Here is a 10483-nt window from a genome sequence, read left to right as displayed (position 1 = left end):
CCATAGTTCCTGTTTCCTTTTTAAAAAGTACTAAAACTTTTATATATTTTCACTTATTATGTTAAGAATCCAAAAAAATGAAAAAAATTTGCATATAATCACTCCAAAATGCTTTAAAAATAAATGATAAAACAGGCCCCTGTGAAGTAAACTTTCTTCTACTTTTAAAATTATTCTAAAAGACTTGCGTTGGTTGGTCACATCTGTAATCCTAACTATTCGCCATATCAACACTGAAGCTAGAGATCTGTGGATAACAGTTGGAAACCAATGAGGGAAAAATAAATTCATAGGATTATTTTTCAAAAATTTCAATGAATTAGCAACGGGCCAGGAATGGAGATGTAGCTCATATAGTAGCTCACCAATCTAGAGAGGAAAGGCCTAGCAAGACTTTGAAGCCCTGATTTCAAACTCTGAGCACACCAACATACATGCAATTGGATGAGAACACACGCTCTTGCACACACACACACACATTCAAAATACCTTCATATTAGTGTTTGGCATTAATTTCTTTGTTAACAATATTATATGAGTAAAATAAAGGAAATAAACTCTTCAATCTCAGAACATGTTATATGTTTTCTATTGTAAAATTCTGTACACAGGGGTCACATTTACATGAGCAAGGTAATGAGTACATTTCCTAACATGTATTGTTACCTCCTCCTTTATGTTCCCCTACCATCCCTTCCCTCCCACCTATACAAGGACACTCCCCTCCCTAAGTACACTTCCCCTGCCTAAATTGTAAAGTTCATTTTTCACCATAGTGTCTTGTGCATCTCATTGTTATAATGGGTCAACCTGTATCCCTATTTAAGCATCTTGTTTTTTTCCTTTCCCTCCCCAAATTAGATGAACGTATATACAAGATGTGGGTGCACCAACTTCAAATACAGTGTAAACGGGTTATAGAATGGGGGAGGAACATATAAAGAAACAAAAAAACACATCACCTGTTATAAGTACGTTAGAATCAATAACAAGCAAGAGAAAAACACACGTGTGTTCCTATCTTGGGTTTCATTTGCCTAATCTGGTCATATGTGCAAAGCTTTTGACCTTTTCTGCTTATCTCAGACATAAAATAGTTATTAAAAATTAAGGAAAACATAGGGCCTATGTTTCTTTGGATCTGGCTTACTTCACTTAATATTTTTTCCAAGTCTTTCCATTTTCTAACAAATTGGGCGATGCCATTCTTTCTGATGGAGGCATAGAATTCCATTGGTATAAATACCACATTTTCTTGATCCATTCATCTACTGAGGGGCATCTGGGTTGGTTTCAGATCTTAGTGATGGTAAATAATGCTGCAGTAAACATAGTTGTGCTAGTAACTTTAGTGTGGTCTTGTTTGTGATCATCTGGGTAAATGCACAAAAGTGGGATTCCTGGGCCATAGGGGAGCTCTATGTGGAGTCTTTTGAGGAACCTCCATAGTACTTTCCAAAGGGTTGAATAAGTTTACACTCCCACCAAGAATGCAGTACAGTTCTCTTGTGGCTACATCCCCTCCAGCATCTGTTGTTGTAAAAGTATGGAATGGTTCAGGAATTTGCCTGTCATCCTTTCTCAGGGGCCATTCTAATCTTCTCTGTATTTTTCCAATGTTAGAGTACTTGATGCTGAATTGAGCATAGAACATTTTTTATATATAAAGTGTAACTGATTTTCTTAAACTAGACAATTCAACAAAAAGTAAGCTCAAAAGAATTGCCATGAAATTTTAGAACCATGTACTTCTTACATAAGCACACATTTAAGAATAAAGACTGACATGTCAAAAACAAAATAATTCCAGATATTTGTTTTTCAAAAGATGTGTAAGAGAAGGAATTCAATTATTTTATACAAGGCACCTCTCATAATGAACACTGAAGCAAGTGTTAAGGTTTTTTTAAAGTTTTAATGTTTTAAACATATTTAATTTTGGGAATTTGCTTATATATGCCAAAACTAGGACTGTTTGGCAGGACATAATTTTTTTTTGGGGGGGGGGAGTCTGGGAGTGGGGCCTGAACTCTGGGACTGGGCGCTGTCCCTCAACTCTTCAGCTTAAAGCTACTGCTCTACCACTTGAACCAACGTGCCAGTTCCAACTTTTTTCTTTTTGCTTATGTGGTGCTGAGGAATCGAACCCAGGACTTCATGCATGCAAGGCAAGCACTCTACCACTGAGCCACCTACCCAGCCCCAGGTCATAAAACTTTTTGATAAAGTATTTAAGATTTATGGTAGCAGACATATGCTACTAAGTATGTACATTTCAGAGTTTATAGAAATTTTACTAATGAGAAGTTGCAAAGTCTTTGTGTAAAGGAGCAGAATAAAGAGTTAAGACTTTTAACTACATAGTTTCTATTAAAAATATAGGGCTTCCTTATTTTAGATGTTAGTGAGGAACAAATGATGATATAAGCCATATACAAATGATGAGATGAGCCATAAATAGTAATCTTAATGGGTAACTTTAAAGACTGCTCATAGCCTATAAAACTCTTGTTGAACATCATAATCTTAGGCAGTTTTAAATGTACAGAAATATGAGAAAATAGTAAAATCTAATACGTAGTACCCTTCAAATACTGAAAACACTGGTAATTGTTTTGTTTTTCATTTTATTAATCATTAATATTTAATTATTGGTTTTTCTTATTTGTAGCATTGTTTTCCTTGTTGTAATATAATACAACTTTTTGTAAGTCATCATTATGAAGTACTTGGAGAAGGTTACTGGGATGGCCAAACCATTTTTTATAGGTGCATGTGAATTTACGAAGAGGAAAATTAAGAACAAAATATTTATTTAAAAAGTTATCAAGTAGAGTCTGAATCAGGAATGTTGATAAATGTCCACACCTAAAATCTTACCCAGAGGCTGAAGTAGTGATTTTAAAGAGTTGAGGCCACAAAAGTCAGAGACTGTGTTTAGTTTTGTTTCATATTTTGATTTTGCTGGTAATGGGACTTGAACTCTGTTTCCTAGGTGCTGTCCCTCAGCTCAAGGCTAGTGCTACCACTTGAGCCACAACACCACTTCCATCTTTTTCTGCTTATGTGGTGCTGAGAAATCAAATCTAGGGCCTCATGCATGCAAGGCAAGCACTCTAACACTGAGCCACCTTCCAAGCACCTGACAGAATGTTTTTTAAAAAATCAATTATCCAACATTTGCTTTCTGCTTTGGGTTATGTTATTAAATATATGAATACCTTTTTATATCATTGTGAATTGTCATACTTCTGAATTTATAATAACTTCAACCACTTTATCCTTTTCAAAGTCATGAAATAGCTCAGAGTTTGCTTCCATGAAGATTGTTTTTGCATTTAAAATTTCTCCTGAGACATTTTTATTTTTAACAAAATAACTTTATATTTCATTTTGATGGGTTATCATACATCAAATACCTTCAAATGTATAGGTAGAGTCTAAAGACAGCAGTATGAATATTCTCATACTGCTCTTGTTTATCTGTTATGCACTTTCAGTATTGTGATATTTCTCTTTCCGTTTCACTCTCCCATTTCCTCTCTTTCTCTTTCATGCTCCATGTGTGCTGCTCTTCTATGGTGAAAACTTTAAAAACTTGAAAAAGGAAATCAAAACAGAACTCAGAAAATGGGAAAAACTCCCATGCTCCTGGGTTGGAAAGATTAACATCATGAAAATGGCAATACTTCCCAAGGCTATCTACAAATTTAATGCGATACCTATCAAAATTCCAACCTCATTCTTCAAGGAAATAGAAGAGGCAATCCAAAAATTCATATGGAACAATAAAAGACCCCGAATAACAAAAACGCTCCTCAATGGAAAGAACACTGCTGGAGGAATAACAATACCAAATTTCAAACTCTACTATAAAGCCATAGTAATAAAAATAGCTTGGTACTGGCACAAGAACAGACTTCAGGACCAATGGCATAGAATTGAAAACCCAGAAATGAACCTAAAGACCTATAGTCATCTAATCTTTGATAAAGGAGCTAAAAAAATAGAATGGAAGAAAGACAGCCTCTTCAGTAAATGGTGCTGTCAAAATTGCTTAACTACTTGTAGAAAACTAAAGATAGATCCTTATATCTCACCCTGCACCAGAATCAACTCCAAATGGATCAAAGACCTCGGAGTCAAAGCAGACACTCTGAAAACATTACAGGATGGAATAGGAGAAACCCTAGGTCTCCTTGGCTCAGGCCGAAATTTTCTGAATAGAGACCCGGAAACACAACAAATCAATGAAAGGTTGGACAAATGGGATTGCATGAAGTTGCAGAGCTTCTTCATGGCAAAGGACATAGCTAGCAAGATCAATAGAAAGCCCACGGATTGGGAGAAGATCTTCACTAGCCATACAACGGACAAGGGTCTCATATCTAAAATATACTTGGAACTCAAAAAATTAAATCCCCCAACAATAAATTCTCAAAGAAACAGCTGCCCAATAAATAAGTAGGCTAATGACTTAAAGAGAAACTTCTCTGAAGAAGAAAGAAAGATGGCCAATAGACACATGAAAAAATGCTCAACTTCCCTAACCATAAAAAAATGCAAATCAAAACAACATTGTGATATCACCTCACCCTAGTATGTCCCTCCCCTACAGTATAACCCCTGCTTTCACTATATTTGATGTCGGTATAATTTGTGGAGGGGAAGTGGAAAAACAAGTCGTTTAAATAAGGATACAGGTGGACCTGTTGCAACAATGAGAAGTACAAGCTGTCATGTCAAAATCGAACTTTACAACTTGGGGGGGGAGGAGGAGGGGTGGGATGAAAGATGGGAAGGGATAGGAAGGGTAAACAAAGGAGGAGGCTACAATGCTTGATAAGAAATGTACTCACCGTCTTGCCCATGTAATTATAAACCCTCTGTACAGTATTTTCAAAATAAAAAAAAACGAATTTCTGCTGGTCTACTATTATCCTTCAGAATCCACTGGTTTTGTGGGAACATGATAGCGACCATCAGTTACCCTTGCATTCTTTAAGAGTTATAACAGTGACGTGATGTTATTCATTTCTATTCTAAATGGCAAAACAACAGATCTAGGAATTCCTTTTCACTTTTACTACTGTTATAAATTTATAAATTTTATCTCATAGGAATCATTGAAACGGATAAGATACTTTTAACCTCTGACCTAAAAGTTCGTTTTCTTTTTTTCTTTTACAAACGACCTTTTTCTTTTATTATAAGTAAATACATGTAATGAAAACAATGCTTTCCTGTGGAAAGTAGACCGAATATATTCAGGGATTAAAAACAAGGTAATGGGGGAAGTGATTACAAAGGATGCCCATCATAGAGCACGGAACCTCAGAGCAGTTTATCATGTACACTTTGTGAGAATGACAATGTGCTGGGAACTATAGATTAAATCATTGAACAACTGATATAAATATATACACATATATTTATATATGTATATTTATTTTTAAATGCATATATGTGTTATATGCCCTTATATATGTATACATGCATGTTACTATACACAAAGATACATACATACACACATGTACACATGCACACATGGAGGCTAGTGCTATACCACTGGAGCCACAGCACCACTTCCAGCTTTTTCTGTTTATGTGGTGCTGAAGAATTGAACCCAGGCCTCATGCATGCAAAGCAAGAACTCTACCACTGAGTCATCTTCCCAGCATCTCCTCTTATCTCTTCAAATGGGTAGGTTTTGACACATTCGACTTTCAAAATGCAGTACAAGTGATAGCAAGTCAATCGGAAATCTCAGTAAGTAAACGTCATATGGCGTCTCCTTGCTCCCCAGGGAATGCTAGTTCTTGTAGACACTCTCAAAAACCAAAGTAGCAGGAAAATACCCTGGTACAGAATAAAGTTATAAGGCTTTAAATGGCATTCTTCCTTGAGTTCTTTTCCAACAGCCAGCATCAATTCTTAAGCAGATGAGTGAGTCCTCAGAAGATTGGAGCTCAGGTCAACATTTAACAAACTCATGTGAAAAGTCCTATATGAGAAATGCTGACTGAGGTCTTGCTGATTTCATGGTCAAGAAAATAAGACAAAAAGGAAGTATTTTAATGTATTAAAATTTGAGAATAATTTGTAACCTGTCAATAAATGTGTAGAACAAAATTATACCAAAATGACAAAAAATGATGTGCATGCGAATTACGTGCTCTTGGACTTGGCGAGTGATCTTAGGTGTGTCTACACAAGTAGAATCAGCACAAATCAATCAGCATTTCTTCATTTAAGATACAAGGAAAGTATACAGGTTGACCCATTGCAACAATGAGATGTACAAGACACTCTATCTGGGGAGGGGGTTGGAGGGAAGAGTTGGGAGGCGTGAAGGGAAGGGATGGTAGGGGAAAAACCAAGGAGGGGGTAAAAATGCTCAATAAGAAATGTACTCATTACCTTACATATGTAACTGTAAACACTCTGCACAGGACATTTACAATAAAAATATGTGTTAAAAACATACAAGGAAAACTTCTGCACTTATCGGAAGTTGTATTTGTCACTCAATATCAGTAAGGTATCAGTTTTATGATCACAGGCATATTAAAATTCTGGATGCTCAAATTCTCTACAGAAGCACAGTCTATTATTTACATTAGAATCTGCCCACATTCTAGTGCAGTGTAATTGCAATGAAAATTTTTACTACATTCTATGTTTGTAATAAAAATAAAATCATATGCACTATCAACTGATGCAAATATTTTCAGATAATTTTTTAGTGTGAAAATAAGGTAAAGAGAGGATACAATTACATGGGCAAGGAAATGAGTATATTTCTTACCAAGCATTTTTGCCACCTCCTTTGTTTCCCCTTCCCATCCCTTCCCTTCTCACCACCCCGGTCCCTCTCCTCTTTAATCCCCCCCCCCCCAGCCAAAGTTGTAAAGTTCGTTTTTCCATATAAAGTCTTGTACATCTCATTGTTGCAACACGTCCACCTGTATCCATATATAAACAATTTGTTATTCCCTTTCGCCTCCACAAATTATATTAACATAAACTACAGTGAAAGCAGGGGTTATACCTTGGGGAAGGGACATAAAATGCAAGAAACAAATCATCTTATAAATATGTTAGAAACAATAATAAGAAAAAAAAACCATTTGTATCCTTACCTTAGGGTTCATTTCATCAAACATCTACTTATCTGAACGTTTCTGCTGTCTCAGACATATACTAGGGATTGCAATTAAGGGAAACCATGAGAACTATGTTTCTTTGGGTCTGTCTTGCTTTACTTAATATATTTTTTCCAATTCTTCCCATTTCCTAACAAATGGAGCAATGTCATTCTTTCTGATGGAGGCATAGAATTCCATTGTGTATATATACCACATTTTCTTGATCCATTCATCTACTGAGGGGCATCTGTGTTGGTTCCATATCTTAGCCGTGGTAAATAATGCTGCAATAAACATGGTTGTACTGGTAGCTTTAGTAAGGTCTTATTTGTGATCATTTGGGTAAAAGCCCAAAAGTGGGATTGCTGGGTCATTGGACAGCTCTATGTGGCGTCTTTGAGGAACGTCCATACTAATTTCGAAAGTGGTTGAACAAGTTTACACTCCTACCAACAATGCAGTAAGGTTCCCTTCTGTCCACATCCCCTCCAGCATCTTTTGCAATTATATTTCTTGATTTAGCCATTGGAACTGGGGTGAGGTGATATCACAATGTTGTTTTGATTTGTATTTCTCTTATGGCTAGGGAGGTTGAGCATTTCCTCATGTATCTATTGCCCTTCCTTCTTTCCTCTTCAGTGGGCCTTTACCCACTTATTTATTGCCCAGTTGTTTCATTGAAAATTTGTTGTTGGGGATTTTAATTTTTTGAGTTCCAGGTATATTTTAGATATGAGACCCTTGATCTTGCTAGCTATGTGTTAGCCATGCAGAAGTTCTGCAATTCCATGCAATCCCATTTTTCCAACCTTTATTTGATTTGTTGTGTTTCCACTTCTCTATTAAGAAAATATTGACCTGTGAAAAGGAGACCTTCCATCCTTTAAAGATTTCAGAGTGTCTGCTTTGACTCCGAGATATCTGATCAATTTGGAGATGATTCTGGTGCAGGGTGATATATAAAGATCCATCTTTAGTTTTCTACAAATGATTAACCAATTTTTCCAGCACTATTTACTGAAGAGAGTGTCTTTCTTCCATTGTAGTTTTTAGCTCCCTTATTGAAGATTACATTGCTATAGGTCTGTAGGTTCATTTCTGGGTTTTCAATTCTATTCTAGGTATATTTTAGATATGAGACCCTTGTCCATTGTATGGCTAGTGAAGATCTCCCAATGCGTGGTCTTTCTGTTGATCTTGTTAGCTATACCCTTTGCCATGAAGAAGCTCAGCAATTTCATGCAATCCCATTTGTCCAACCTCTCTTTGATTTGTTGTGTTTCTAGGTTTCTATTAAGAAATTTTAGGCCTGTACCAAGGAGACCTATGATTTCTCCTATTCCATCCTGTAATGTTTTCAGAATGTCTGCTTTGACTCTGAGGTCTTTGATCCATTTGGAGTTGATTCTGGTACAGGGTGTTATATAAGGATCGAGCTTTAGTTTTCTACAAGTAGTTAACCAGTTTTGCCAGCACCATTTACTGAAGAGGCTGTATTTCCTCTATTCTAATTTTTTAACTCCCTTATCAAAGATTAGATGGCTTATATGTCTGTAGGTTCCTTTCTGGGTTTTCAGCTCTATTCCATTGGTGCTGAGGTCTGTTCTTGTGCACGTACCAAGCTGTTTTGATTACTATGGATTTATAGTAGAGTTTGAAATTTGGTATTGATATTCCTCCAGCACTGTTCTTTCTGTTAAGGATTGTTTTTGCTATTTGGGGCCTTTAATAGTTCCATGTAAATTTTTGGATTGCCTCTTCTTTTTCCTTGAAGAATGCCTTGGGAATATTGAAAGGCATCACATTGAATTAGTAGATAGCCTTGGGGATTATTGCCATTATCAAGATGTAAATCCTTCCAATCCAGGAACATGAGAGGTTTTCCACTTTCTAATTTCTGCTTGATTTACTTTTTCACGTTTTTAAATTTTTCGTTTTTCCAAGTTTTTTAAATTTTTCATTATAGCAGTCCTTCTCTTCTTTGGTTAAGTTAATTCCTAGGTATTATTGATAGTGGGGCTATTACAAATGGAGTTGCTTTCCTGATTTCAGACACACTTTTCTCATTGCTGCCATACAGAAAAGCCATTGATTTTTGAGGGTTAATTTTATACCCCATTACTTTGCCAAAATTTAGAATCAGCTTGAGTCATTTGGGTGTAGAGACCGTGGGATTCATTAAGCACAAGCTAATGTCATCTGCAAAGAGGGAGAGTTTTATTTAATCTTTCCCTGTTTGGATCCCTTTATTGCCTCTTTTCTTATTGCTGTAGCTAGTCATTCTATTACTAAATTGAAGTGGAGAGAGTGGACATCCTTGTCTCGTTCCTGAGTTAAGATGAAAGGCTTTAGTTTTTCACCATTAAGTAAAATTCTGGCTGTTTGTCATATACAGCCTTTATTGTATTGAGGAATATTCCCTGGATTCCTAATTTTTCCAGAACCCTCATCACAAAGGAGTGTTGGATCTTGTCAAATGCTTTTTTCTGCATCTATTGAGATAATCATGTGGTTCTTATCCTTTCTCCTGTTGATGTGATGAATTATCTTAATTGATTTGTGTATATTGAACCAGCTTTGCAGCCCTGAAATGAATCTTGTTTGATGGGGGTGTATGAGTTTTTGGATGAATTGTTGAAATTGATTGGCCAGAATTTTGTTGAGAAGTTTTGCATTAATGTTCATCAAAGAAATGGGTCTATAGTTCTCTTTCTTTGATGAGTCCCTGCCTGGTATTGGGATGAGGGTTATGATGGCTTCATAGAATGAGTTCATTAGTGAACTTTCTATTTCAATTCCATTGAAGAGTTGGAAAAGTATTGGTGTGAGCTCTGCCATGAAGGCCTTATAGAATTCAGCTGTAAAGCTGCTTTTCTGAGATGGGAGGTCTCTTATTACTGTTTCTAGTGTTTGATATGAGCCAGTTAAGATGGTTTAACTCACCTTGTTTTGTTTCAGCATTTCGATATTGGCTTGGAAAACGTCTATTTCTGCCAGGTGCTCTAACTTATTAGCATAATATTTTGAGAAGTATTCTCTTATAATGTTCTGAATCTTGGTTGTTACTGTGGTGATGTTTCCATTCTCATACCTGAGTTTATTTATTTGAGTGTGTTCTCTTCTTTTTCTCATAAGATTTGCTAAGGATCTGTCAATTTTTTTAATTTTTCAAAGTATCAACTCTTTGGTTTTTGGTTCTTACAATTTTTATTTTTGGATTCTAATTCGTTTAATTCTGGTGTAATTTTAATGATTTCTTTCCATCTACTGTATTGTAGCTAGGCGCCAGTGGCTCATGATTGTAACTCTAGCTACTAAAGTGGCTGAGAGCTGAG

The 10483-nt window shown here is 36.0% G+C and overlaps 1 non-coding gene across 1 annotated transcript; it reads right to left on the bottom strand.

Annotated features, from left to right (window-relative positions):
- Positions 1 to 1540: 1540 nt before the first annotated feature.
- On the bottom strand, positions 1541 to 1643 carry LOC122100637. The gene has a single exon (XR_006146225.1). It is a non-coding gene; the product is annotated as a U6 spliceosomal RNA (small nuclear RNA).
- Positions 1644 to 10483: the final 8840 nt, after the last annotated feature.

Source organism: Dipodomys spectabilis, unplaced genomic scaffold (genome assembly GCF_019054845.1).
Source record: "Dipodomys spectabilis isolate Male_0828 unplaced genomic scaffold, ASM1905484v1 ptg000590l, whole genome shotgun sequence".
NCBI classification, from domain to species: Eukaryota; Metazoa; Chordata; class Mammalia; order Rodentia; family Heteromyidae; genus Dipodomys; species Dipodomys spectabilis.
This window is presented reverse-complemented; position numbering and strand designations above follow the sequence as displayed.